Raw genomic sequence first — 14422 nt, forward strand, 5'->3', positions numbered from 1 at the left:
GTTATGTTAGTATCAAGGTCCCCTGGTCATCAGCTTCAAATGACCAAGGTAGCCACTGTAATTTTCTGTGGTCAATGTGATACACAGTCTCCTTTTGCTTAGGTGCAGCATGCTTACAGCCTTGGCGAGTGCACAGAAGGATATTACTATTACTGGTTCCTATGGAGCATTAAAGCTGTACTCTTCTCGGAGATGATGGTCCCTTCACTACTGATATAAAACCAGCCATTGAAGTAAAATGCATGACACAGGAGATGAGATTTTTGAGCAGAAAAAAATTGAATGATCCCACAGTGAAAAGGCAAATGCCAAAGAGAAAGGATATGGGACATGAAATGCAGGAGTGGGAAGAGAGCCATTAAGTACATGAGGCAGCTAAATTCCACAAGTTGAACATGGGTGTCTAACGTAGGTGGTGAGGCAAGTGATGGTTCTGAAGACATAAGCACTACTAGAAAAGGCAAACTAGAGGATTCAAACAATGATCCACAAGAACCTTGTCTTCAACATGTACATTAGAGGAGGCTGGAAAGAAATTGCATAGTACGCAACACATAAGGTCACTTCAACTTAGATCTTACTCTGACCAAAGTCTTAGTCTGCCACCCAGTAATTAAATGCTGGATTTCACAAGTGAGCAGAGGTTTAAAATATTTTCTGATTCTCAGTAATATTCGCTGCAGTGATTCTAGACACTTTTGTTAGATATGTAAATGTATTGCAGTCTTCTGCTGCAATAGCTATTCTGTTGCAATATTCTGCATTAAAGAACAAGTAATTTACTATTCCTCTCCCATCAAAGAAGCAATGAACTCCCCAAAGGACCTTGTTCTTTATAACATCTTTCAGTAAAAAAAAAAAAGTCTCATGTTCATTTTGCATACTATAATTAAAAATAAATAAATCAATTTTTTCTCAGCCACTATTAACCAATTCAAGTACACTTTGATGAAGATTTCTCTGATGACTACTATGGCTACTAGTAAAAACACATTATTTATAAAGTAATAATGACATTGTTTTTAAAGACTAATGGATAGACTTCAGGCTATTGAGTCTGCTTTTAAAGGTTGGTTTGTTCAACTTTTGATAGATTAGCTTAGTTTCTGGGATTTCTCTTGAATTATGTGAACAGGTTCATAAATATTTCTGTTTAAAAGGTGGATATGGAAGTCAAATATTCTGAGTTTGACAGGGGGGAATAATATTTTGTTAGCTTCTTTACAATGTTGAGAGAATCCATATGGAGGTCAGACTTCTGATTCAGAAGCACGTCATTTTCCCTTCCCAGGCAAACCAAAGACTGGTCTAGAAGTGATATGGGTGGTGCTAATTTTCAACATTGTCTTCAACAGGAGGAATAAAAACATAAACCATAAAGTATAACTGGGCAAAGACTAAATGCATCCCTGAAGGTATCTGCCAAACATGACAGTTTCATAATGTCAACCCTCCATTCAGCACTAAAAAATCTAATTTCTAGCTATACATAACATTTTCTACTATATTTTCCCCAAAGTATCAAGACATGCATGCTGCAGCTAGGCAGTCTTGAAGCTAACAAAAGTCTTTGGATTTGAAAGCACTTACCAGAGATTTATTTTCAACAGGAATAAATCCTTGACTTTGCATGCACTCAAACTAGGGCTGCCAAAATAATCCCCTCAGGGAGAACCACCAGGAAATGGGTCCACGACAAGCAATGTCTAGTGTAGAAATCACCAAAAATAAAGAGTGAGGGAAGAACTAAGGCATCAGCACACATACCAATCTTCAAGTGTCATTATTGATTGGATAATCAAAAACTGCATTGCTCAATAAGGACAGCAGCTAATCTATATAGTAGTGACAGGGAAACAAATCTAATTTTAGTTGTGGTTCTTTTGCAACATGAGAATTAAATATATGTATATACACACACACACACATATACATACATTCTTTTGTAATTTTATTAGCCCAGATAAACTACACTGATGTAGAAAACAAATCTAATGTTATCATGGCACAGATATATACATTTATCAGAGGTTATCACATAAAAATTAGAAATATCTATTATTACAAAAAAAAAGATCTGTGCAGTTTTAATCTCAATTCATGATTCTTTACTGCTGAATAGCCTACACCCTTTCCCCCTCTCAAGTCTACCTTTTAGATAATCAAGCTAATAAACTTACAAAAAGCCTAATTCCATACCCATATCACATTTTTAACGTCTAATTAGCTAGGTCACTTCTGAAATTAAGATATAGCTCTTACATTTTTTTTTTCAGTCATTTTTTCCACTGTGTTATAATGTAAAAAATTAAATTACTGATCCTTGCTTCTATTTTACTTTTTTGAATGCTAGAGTAACAATTGTCATTCCATCACTGTAGAACCAAGCTCAGTTTCTGTGTTAGCATTTTTCCTTTGTACTGATTTTTTCTAATAAGTAATAACAACACATGACAATAAAGAACATTTAGGCTTTTGAGATGAAGCACATACATTTTTCACAGTGTTTATTTTATGGTTCTACTACTAGTGAGAACTCTTATTTCTGTGGTCTCACTCTACAGAAATAAGTTATGTTTTTAGCCAATATTCATTTTTTATGAAAATAAAACAACAAAATACAGTTCAAAAGATTCCATATTTTTCAAGACTATGAAAAACAACAAGAAAAATTAAAATTAAACACAAAGTATTTCCACCATCTCTGGCTTCATAAAGCATTGCCCATTACTCGGATGCACACACAAGACATTCAGATCACTTCTATTTACACATTGTAACAAATATTTAGCTATTTTTAACTGCTTACATTCTCTCTTCCACTGAAAATTGATTTTATTTGCTCATAAATGTCAATCACTAGAATCCTATGGTTCATAACTGAAGCTTCTACAAAATAAGTGTTCTGAGTGTGGATATTTTAGATGGATTTAGTGAAACTGTGCTTGGTCTTTTTCTGGGGTTTACTCAAGCTCAACCTCTGCCCCCAATTTAAGCAAGCACTGGAGAACGTCAAGAGAGAAAAAAAAATTAATTTGTGACTACCTCTTAATTCTCAATGTTAGGTGAGCCAAGAAGCAAAATGAAACCTCTCAGTCTAACACACACACAAGACTATATTCAGTTTGTAAAGCTTCTATTCTCTTAATTTATCTATTTAATATTATGCTTTTCAGTAGAATAATCATTGCTTTCTATGCCTACCTGCAGCTGCTATGAAAAGCTCGGCCTTAATTTTCCTCTATCTGATCATGTATTAGCATAATGTTAATTTGCTATTATTATTAAAACCATCAACAGGAAAGAGTCCCTTATTTTTACAGTCAACATGATACCAATTCACAAGACAAGTGTAGATTAGTATTGCTATTGATTTTACCCATCAGCATCCATAGACGTCACCTGATATTCCATAAAAATGAAGCAAGAAAGCATGTTCTATACTGTTTCAAGATCACATTCAAGAAGGATATTCAGGAATCATATTCTAAAAATTGTTAACACCCTAAGTAATGGTCTAACCACAGATGAATCCATACTTGCACATGAAGCAATGTATAGATTTCAAGAGTCACTAGGGACTCATCAGTGTGATAGATAATTTTTTGGTGGAGAGAATATATGGCTGCTTTAATCCTCACATCATAATGTAAGATTGAAATTGCCAGTTCTGTGCCAGTTTATGGCAGTACTGTTATTCAGCAGCTTTAGGTCCGATCAGCTATTTCAAACTCTCTCTTGGCTGTAGCTTGAAAAGAACAAGGGAAGACACAGAGAGGCAAAGGATACTTAAAATAAATCTTGGCTAGTGCAGTGGCTGAGGAAAGAGTTACACCACTTTATCACATATCCTTTGTACGATGTTAAATCTAAATTAATTAAATAAATCAGTTGATGAAATCACCCTATAAATGTGACAGCACATCATAATTCACTGCAGCTGCAAGAGCAGGGAGCAGATGGAAGACGTTGGATTTTTCTCTGAGCTGAAGTGCCATTTTGCAGGTCCAATTCTATTTCTTTTAAGATTACTACAAGTGCATGTGTACAAAGGGCCTGATTCTGCAGCTGCTCCTTGCACAATACTTCACTGTCAGGAAGTTTTCCACAAAAGCAAAGCAGCTGCAGAACTGCACCTTTCACATTTCTTTCTCTCACAGGAGAGGAAATCCTGGCCTGTGTAACACCAGTGGAACTGAGGACAAAAGTTGGCTTTAAGTTTAACTGTAATCAATTAACAAGTGAAAGGATTGTCTCTGTTGCCTTCTTACATGGTACATTAAACATTTCTTTTAACAAACACATCCGCATCCTCTGAAGTTCAAGCTTTAGTACCAACAAGCGATCCACATTTGGTGCATTGCAGGTGGCATGTCAAACAAAAGTACTTGCTGTAGGCTAGGTAAGACTGAAAGTTATTAATTCACCTTTAAGCCATACAAAGTGAACAAGGAGAAAGGGAAAATAGTACCTAAGCCAGGAGTCTGCGCAAGTAGATTGACTGCACATGGAGCTGTGAGCTGCTTGCAGTGTCTTGCAGCTTGCTAGAAACTGCCAGAGCTGCCTTGCTCTGTATTTTATTTTTAAAGAAGTAACACAATGATGTGGGAAAAAGGGTGTGGGGGGTATGTGTGTGGGAGAAAGAGGCAGCTCTTCGACTCTATTTTCATCTTCTGGATTCCAGAAAAAAGGCAGAGTGCAGAGTAAAATGAGTTGTCTTGAGGAAACCAGCATGCATGCTGTGCCCTCTCCTGTGGGAGACAGTTATGCTGAAGAATCAAATAAAGTTGACTTGAAATAACTTGTAGTCACACGAAAATCTATCAAAGGCAATACAAACCCTTCTGTGCATTTTGATAGATTCAGGTTTATGTTGTTGTTGTTGTGTTTTGTGTGTGTGTGTGTTTGTGCGTGTTTGAGCGTGTTGTTAGTTTTTTTGTTTTTAATTTTCTCTGAAAATCATCACCAAGGTCTGATAAGCAGCAAAGTTAACTTCCAAAACATCAGACAAATGGGAAAGGAAAACTAGGGAATCTGGATCATGACGATATCTGGATACCATGCTATGACAAATGGTAACAATTCATGTTCTGCTCTTGCGAATACAGACCCAGGCTGCAGGAACATTGGGATTCATCTCCTCATTTAAAGCTGGTCTCAGAAATAGAGTTTCATATTGATAATATATTATGTGTTCTCATGAGTATCTGCCTAAACACTAAACTACTGAAGATGGTAAAAGATTAAAAGACCCCTATTTACTGAGAGCATCATCTGATATTGACTTAATGCATGGACAGAGCTCAAGCTATAGGCAGGAAGATGGACAGATCTGAAGCTATAGGCAAGGAGATGGTCTTTTTCTACTGAGGTGTCTGGACATGGTAACTATGCTGTGCCTCCCACAGTTTGTTGACAGACATACATGCAAAGAGAGGTAATGCATTTATCCTAAGGTGAACATTAATCATGATTGGAGTAGTTAAAATTTCAAGAGTTCGCAGAAACCAGATTAATAGAATACAGTCAGAACAGAGCTGAAGAAGTTACATGATGTTACTCTGCCTTCACACATCATTGTCACACTTTTACATCTGATTTTAAAAGTCTTCTGTACATCATTGTAGCTGCCACTCATTAGGTTATAATTCTTTCTTCCTATTCTTCTTTTAGGCATATTTGAAAGCTTATATTTATTAAGTAATCCCTTACTTAAGATCAAGAGTGAATGTTTTATCTACACTAACTTTACAGCCTTAGAACTACAAACCACAGGTCCAAAACATTTGCTTTTATATTAATTTTCAGATCTCAAACAATTGCTAGATACTTGCAGCACATTTATATTGGAAGATTAACATTTATATTATTCCTCTAACACCGGTAGTCCAACAGCCTATTTGTCAAGATCAGGTTCAAACACTAATAATGCCTTCCAGAGAGTGAAACTGCTTAGCAAAATATCTGTTATCTGCTCTAGATAAAAGACCTTAACTGGTTGCTGAGAAAGTTCTAAAGAACATATGGTGTGCAACAAATTTATTATACAGCTCATGGCAATATAGACTTTGTTGTTGTTTTTGGTAATTTGTAATAATCCTTAGCTGTCTGCTAGCTTGCATGTAAAAGGTGAGTTTGCTCCTCACACAAACTGGCTTCTCTTGAAGGTAGCTGACTTTGCTCGAAGCGGTTGTTCATAATATTTCAACTAAACACCGCAGACTGAGGTCCTCCAGAAGGAAATGCCTGTATCACTCCTGTATCCCAGAACCCTTGGTGGTGAAAATTTACTAGAGTATTTTTCCCCTCATCTCTCATGAAAAGGGACACAACAAGCCTGGTAGTTTTTCACAGAAAATATGATTTAGTACTTAACCAGAAAGAAAAGCAGCTTCTACCCAATAACCCGATCAACGAACGTTAATCTCTCTCCCCCAGCAATGTCTTTACTTATTAAGAGTCTTAAAGCAAGAAGGTTAATATTAGTTACCACATACATCACAAGCTACACAATAATCAGTGTTTTTATAGGCCAAATACAAACACTCACTCCAGCGTTCAAGTGTAGTATTTACTGCTATGTGACTGCTGTGAGCTGAAGAGGAGTTTTGTAGACTTACAAGTCTGTTTTATCCAGGAATAACAGGTGATTTGAGATACAATCTTTCCCTCTAAACCTTTCAGTTGCTTACGCTGCCATTGTAATAACACAACCACGGGGCACACAGTCTTTATTTCACAATAGTACTGAGACAACAACTGAACTGATAAATCTTGTATATGACTTTCATCCCATAGCAGTTCTACTTCACTGTAGAAAAAGCTTTACCGCAGGATTCCTTTATATTCCATAATATTGATTTCAGGTTTTTTAAATACCTAATCCGGTAGTTTCAAATTAAGCAATGAACACTGCACCGGATTTGTGAACTGTCTTAATATGATGAATAGTTAGAAATGTCTCTATCAGCCTACTTAAATAAACTTTAAACTTTACACAGTACAGAATGAACTCTTTCTCACCTACAATTGCTAGAAATATTAAGTATCTTATTAACATTACATACGTCTACTCATCATTATGACAGAAAAACAACATGATCATATTTACAGCAAGAGTCACAGCTGTGGGTGTCCCTTACAAAATGAAATTAGTTTTGATTTTGTGTCATGACAATGCTCGTTAATGACAAGTACTCTAAAAGGGCGAGATCAGACAATGGTGGCAGATCCATGAATCATTGCAACAACAACAAAACGAGTAACTTAGTGATGGTCTACACGCCTCTCTCCTCTAGCTGACTTCTCACATATATTGACTCTCTCTGCCCTTCAAGGAGGAATCCCATGGGATATAAGGAGTACAGTAAGTACATATATTAAACCACCAACAAGGGCTCAGCAGGCTCTGATGACCACCTGAATGACTGATGTGCTACGCAAATGGATAATACGATAAAAGCTAACAAAAAGGCCTGAAAGCAACAAAAACTGCACATCCTCCTGTGCTGCCTCAGTTTTTAAACTCATGCTAGAAATTATTCCATCATAAATCAGCTAGGTATGAGGAATAGCTGAAATTGCAACATGAGTTTAAAATGCTGTATTTTGGAATAATAATTTCAATATTTTCTGAGAAGCTTACATCTGAAAATGAAATTACTTAAGTTAAGTTAAGTTCAAGGCAAGACTAAGTTTTGCTCTGTAACTGCAAAATGTCTGATAAATTCCTGGGAAACAGATGAGTAATAAAAATTACTGTGATTTCTTATTTTCAGATTCAAAACTGGAACATTCTGAAATCCAGGCAAATCTACATATTTTTATGACACTGCAATAACTAGAATTACTTAGTTTATCAACACCATAAGCTCTCTGACTGTACTTAATTCTCAAACCTCAAAAGTTTACTGTCCCTACAGGACTGATCTGCTGTCTCTTCAGTGAGCTTCACACTTTATAGAAAATCTTTCATTTTAAGTATGTGCCCTTTCGCTTTAAATACTAAACGTATAGTAAATCTGTTTTATTTTCCTTGAGACACAGACACCACTAAATAGCAGTTTCTGAAATGTATGTACATGTCTGTCTTATAGAAACATATTTCTCAAATTACGTATAGCCTCAAAATAGAAAACCTATGGTTAAGATTATTATCATTTCATTACTGTGCTGAAAAAGAACAATAAATTCTGAACATTTTGTGCTAAACACTCGGGTAGAAGATACAGTACACAAGATAATCTCCCAAACTGTAAAATAATTTCAAACAAATATGTGGCCAGGTTCTGAGTAGCCATCATTTCCTCCTTCATCGATAGAAGAGACTGTGACATTACAGTTTCCAAATAGCTAATGTTCATGTCACACTTAATGAGACAAAAAGGTTCAATGCAAAAGGTAATTGCTTCTGCTGAGTAGGAGTGGAAAGACTAAACGAGAAGGGTGTTTTGCTGGAAGTTTATGCTGTCCCAGCCCAACTATCTTATTTCTGCTCATATATTCTTTTGGCAAATGAGTCAGAAAAATCCATTCAGAAGGTGAGAAACTAATTCAAGGAGAGATGCAGGCTCCAGCAAACTTTTCAGAGCTGCTAGGAAATTGCTGGTAAGAAATACAGCACTCAGTGCAGTAACAACCCTTTAATAAGAGGGAAGAATGACAGAAGAGGAATATATGGCACTGTCTAGGGCTATTTCACATATCAGCTAATCAAAAATAATTCCACTGAAGTCAACCAATATTTGTAAGTATAATATAAAAGTAAATTGGACAAGCATTAGACTTCTCCCAAGGTTCTAGTTATGTGTTCATTTCTCATGGTGACAGTGCATATTGAATTGGTCTTGTCACTCTTCCTTGTCCTGCCAACTGCTTATTTCTACAATACAGAGTTACAACACGAAGCATTTTGTAGTGTTGGCCTCTGAAAAGCATTTAAGTAAAACACTGCATACATATAAATAATGTGCTTACACATAAAGCTACATGATGTGGAAGAGCAGCTGGACTACTCAAATTACTTAAAAAGAAGAAACACAATTTTACCAGTAGAAAATAATTTTTAAAAAGCAACATAATCCCCCTCTCCCCCCCAGTACAAATGACTTTTTCTATTGATCAATGATTATGAGTAGTTTTTTGGAAGTTAATTTAAAATAGACATCTAACTTTCTCTGACAAGCTACATATTCAGTTTCACATATTACATGACCTTGTGGATCAATGGCTCAGAAATTTTCCTGTTTGCTGTAGTGAATTGTGCCCTGCAGTCTTGTTATGCTATGGCTGGACAGGAACACAGTGTCCAGTTTGCCAGCTCTGTGACAGATGCTGTTTGCAGGGATGTTGATAGCTTCTAAAGAAAATGCCAAATTAAGTGCACTTGGCAGTGATTATCTTGACCAAAACCGTGGGAGCAGCTCCTCATCCTTCCTCAGAGGTACAGAGGACTCTCTGCTCCAAGGACTATTTAAAAAGGGGAGGATCTCCAAGGAAAATTACAGCCTATTTCTGTTTTGGGAGATGCTACCAGAGTTACAGTCTTTTTAAAACTTCCTTCAGCCTCTGCCCAGCTCCTTATAAAAGCACACCGTGTGTGCAACTTGTGTTTTGTTTTTTGTTTTTTTTTTCATGCTGAGGTAACTACGATGTTTGCCAGCTTGCAAAGAGGTAGTGGCATTGATTTCAGTTTCATGTTTAATGGCTGTGACGCAAGTGGCACCTGCACACCGTGGCGCAGAACTCCCCTGGCACTGACCTTTGGCCAAGGCACTCTTGGTTCTAAATGGATCTCAGCAACCTCCTATTTTGTGGAACTGATTATTTGATAATGACTATGGAAATATGGGATGCTAGCAGAATATTAACATAATAAACTATAAGCCAGATTTTCCTAAATTCAGCAGTTGCTGGTTGAAATGTCATTTCCAGTCAGGCAAAAATATCGCAATACAAACTAAACAAAATAAAAACACAGCCAGCCTCTGTTCCCTTTTAAAAATTGTAGTCTTTCAATCTTATGGAAAATGAAATTAGTGTTTTTTGTTGGCTTTTTAATTTTCTTGTTTGACATGTTTTTTCCCCCAGAATATTATGATCTTGCTCCCCCACTTTCCCCCTTTCCCTCCACACTTGTAGCTTTTATTTCTCTTTGACAGACTACTAGCTGGGTATCAAACAATCAGTGTTGATTAAGTTTATAAAAATGGAGTTCCTCATCTTCTAATCAATATTTTTGTTGAATTGCAATACTATAAATTTTCCCAGCCATTTACTTTATTCCCCTTCCCATCTGAACTAACCCCTCTCCAACTAGTAGTTAGAAATGTAACCTATTCATACATTAAAATGATCTATTACCCAAATCCCCTGTGTGCTGTTTTCTGTAATAGATGTTTAAGTACCATGCTTTATATGCACGCACAAATGCACATGGATAGATAAATCACTGAAATCTTTTTGAGGTTCATCCCATTGAAACTACACATATTTTGTAATCCCACCCAGAATAATTTAATTAACCTGAGACACAAATGAGCATGTAAATCTTTAACTTGCTTTCTTGCAAAATAAAAATGCTTTTAAAATCACCTTAACATCCCAAAACCTGGAAGAAAAAAAAATGCAGAAGCAAAGGAATGAGCAAACATTCATGTATTGTAATAATTTTTCTTCAGATCAATATGCATTACATTTTTCTCTCTATGCTGTTTCCAGTATTTTTCTCCTTTATAAAACTTCACCCACCTTGCCATTGTTAGATTCAGTTGTGACATGAATGGGAATGCTAGACAAGTGACTGTGTTGCTACTTCCTTAGAAGCACGCAACATATGAGGTACTAAAATATTAACTGCTCTCCCTACTTCCCTCTTACCATGCAAACAGGCTCCAGTCCACATTATGTGTCAACAAGCTCTCACACAAACTCTGGATCTCAAACCAGTTGTGCATGCATCTGGGGTCACTATCATGCTTATGTACTATGAAGTATATGACAGCAAATGACATACCTAGTCATAAATACTGTGACAAGTACATCAACAAGCTAGCCCCTAACATTAAAAAGAAAAAAAAAGCTGCCTTTTATGATGACTCTATTTGATTAAGTCACCTATGCTATATGTGCTGAAGGAAAACCATAACAGCAGCTCGAGTTGAGGGGAATAAGCTGTTAGAAAAACCACTGCCAGCAGTAAAACAGATTTTTGACCTACAAGTGGTATGTTAATCTACTGGGATATCACTACAGAGAAGAATGCTTGTTACACACATCAGAAACCTTATAGCTCTCTTCTGTCACAAAATTCATCTAGCATCCCATTAGAAGAGTGAAAGAAGAGAGGGATGAACAAGAAGGAATGCAAGTTCCAAGTTCCTTGGATTTTGTGGAATACATTCAATCACAGAGCCTCACAGAGCTTCATCCTTCCCCTGCCTGCTCCCCCGCCCCAGTGTTGGGGGGATTTTGATCAGTTTGGTGTGTATACAATAAATCAACAACTGCTCAGTTAAACTACTCAAAACAGCATAAGGAATATGTTGAAAATATGCAAAATAGTGCTTACATGATTTAGAGAAAGCCATGATCAACTTTTACATATCCTATGTTTAGCTTAACACTCTTGATTATTCAGGTTTTAGAGCAGTGAGTGTTAAGATTAATTCACACCACACTAAATATAATTTTCTAAATTACAAAGTACTGTCACATGATAAAGTGCAATATTTCATGTCTACAAATTAAGAAAACATTCTAAAGTACATGCAATGCTAAAATTCTCATCACTGGCCTCTATCCTGAAAGAACAACTGCAAAACTTATGATACCTGAGGAGATGTGGGCACCAGAGAGCATTGCTGCTGCAAGGAATGTTTTATACTACATACAGAAGTATTCTTATTTAAGAACTTGATAAAACCTTTGAAACATTAAAAAAATAAAAATAAAAAGGGGGGGAGGGGAGGGAAGTAGAGAAGGCAAAGAATCAGGTAAGTTCAAATATAATTCAAAAAGTATTTGCAGAGTTGACTATGCCTACTTTCAATGTGCCTGACTTAAAAGTTTGTGAAGCTTGTTATATCCTCAGATGAACTCATCAAACAATTGTGTCTCAGATTATGATATCTGGGTGCAAAGACTCCTGATTCTCCTTCCAGCTCTTCCATTAACTTCATTGTGATCATTGGCTGTTATTGAGATGGAATTTGTAACAGAGCCTAATGATATTCCACATGGAAATTCCACTGAAATTTTTCACAAAATAACATCTCAATTCTTTACACTTCAAAGGTCTCAGGCACAATATTCCACAGTATCAATTTCACCACTTGTGGAATAATTTAGTTCTTTGACTCACAAAACCCCTGTGACTGAATTAATAAACCAAAACTATTTCAACCTTTTACCTTAGGAATAGTATAGCATCTGGAAAAAAAATGTACATTTATTTGAATAGATACATCAATAAAATAATTCCTAACTCTAATATATCTGTTTCAGCATACAAAAGATTATCATCTCCCAAGTGTGTTTCACTGGTATCTAATGGAGTTCAACCTGTTAGGATGTGGGAAAAAAATAGAGGTGCGTACACCAAGTAAGGGACACCAGAGAGGTGAAGCAGGTCAGTTTGCTGAGCTGACGCAAGTAACAGTTGACTTCAGACTAAAAAGATATCTGCAAAATGTGCATTAGTAGTTGAGTATTCCATACCTATGCATGATTTAGGGATGAACAAGAGGCAAAACTTACACTGTTATGCCTCTATAAACACACACAATACATATATGTAATATAAATGGCAGCAAGTCACAAGTAGACATGCAAAAACACAGGAAAATACAAACATTTTGAATCGTGCTACAAAGTTAGGAAATACCAGACTTAATATGATTTTAACTCCAATTTGCTCCTGTGTACAAATGCATCATGATCCAGTATTTGATTACATGATTCTTGAATACCATTTCTTCCACAAGACCTAAGCTAGACTGCAGGTACGTTAGACTGCACAATATCCTGGGAAGAAAGGGAATGCAGAAACTTTGTGAATAAAGAGTTGAATCTGCCTTGAACTTGCACTCGGTTCCCATTAGGGTAATGGTCACTTTGGCTTTATGCTTTTAAACAGACTTACGCTAGAAGTATTACTGAAAACTGTAGCTGACTTCAGAATATACAATAGAGGAAGCACAGGAGTCAAAACAGACAAAGCAGCCTGTCAGAGTGAGAAACACAGAAACTGCATGTTTAAACAACAGTGCACACGTGTAGTTGACACCAGAGTCAAGGAAAGGCTGGTTGTTCTGGGTTGACACATCCACTGTTAAGAGAATAGTTTGGATGACTGGATGAGATACGTAAGTAGAAAGATTAAGGATTAGTATAATTTTTAAATAGAAAATGCAGGCCTAGAATCACATGAACGAAACTATGACAAAATTATTTGCAAAGATGCAGTACATATTGTGCCCTTGCTGACCTCACTGGGCAGAACAACTTCCATATATCAGCAACAGAACTGGACTTCTCTCAATAATATGCTCTTTCCATTGACCTCCAAAGAAAGGCTTCTGATGTGTACATACAGAAACACACACCAATTTATTTGTGTTTAGGAAAAGCAGCTTACATAAGCCTCCTCTTACTTTCATAAATTAGGACATACATTGAGATGCTAAATACTCCTGAGTTATGAACGCTTGAACTAGAACCATGTTGGCCACCTGGAAAGTATGCCTTATGGAAACTGTTACTGCATGAATAACTTGTGTCTAAATCCCTGAAAGAAAGCAGAACAATTGTTATTATCCATAGCAGTTGCTGTATTTGTGCTAAGGGGAAAGAAGAAGAGGACCATCTGTGTAGCCTTCTAATAGGCAGCCAAAATTAAATAATAATAATAATAATGTAAACAGGTGCTTTTTCGTTGTTCTCTTAAAAACATGAAATCCCTGCTTGGTCCAGTGCAAGACATGAGAGTGAGACAGAACCAGTATGGATTAATTCTGCTTTGCTTTTAGCACTGCATGTATAAAGTAGAAATACTAATTTAATAGGGGAAAATCAGAAAGAATATATAATACATATAAATTTAGGGAGCTATCGGACAAACCATGCAAGAGCCAAAATACTTCTGGGATGAAAAGGAATGGGAAAAGGGGGACTTGAAGCCACTTCCACGAACATTTATTTTACAAGTCAAAATTAGCCAGTAGAAACCATGGCACAGAGCACTGATCCTCAGTTTCTCTTTGCTGAGATGGAAACTTCAGTGATGATTATTTGAAGTTATTTGATGATGAGTAACTTATTACACGATGCACTATTTAAAGCATATAGTTCATACAAATAAAAGACAAACAGCATTTTAACACAGTAGGTAATCCATTATTGACTCTGATGCATAACTGTTACA

The 14422-nt window shown here is 36.3% G+C and overlaps 1 protein-coding gene across 1 annotated transcript in view; it reads right to left on the reverse strand.

The window, feature by feature from the left end:
* RET (ret proto-oncogene) overlaps nucleotides 1-14422 on the reverse strand; it is a 273120-nt gene that overhangs the window by 111729 nt on the left and 146969 nt on the right. The window contains exon 5 of the mRNA XM_072039478.1: nucleotides 1591-1706. The gene's annotated coding sequence lies outside the window, so the exon portion shown is untranslated. The remainder of the gene's footprint in view (nucleotides 1-1590; nucleotides 1707-14422) is intronic.

This window comes from Anas platyrhynchos, chromosome 6 (assembly GCF_047663525.1).
Source record: "Anas platyrhynchos isolate ZD024472 breed Pekin duck chromosome 6, IASCAAS_PekinDuck_T2T, whole genome shotgun sequence".
Taxonomy (NCBI): Eukaryota; Metazoa; Chordata; class Aves; order Anseriformes; family Anatidae; genus Anas; species Anas platyrhynchos.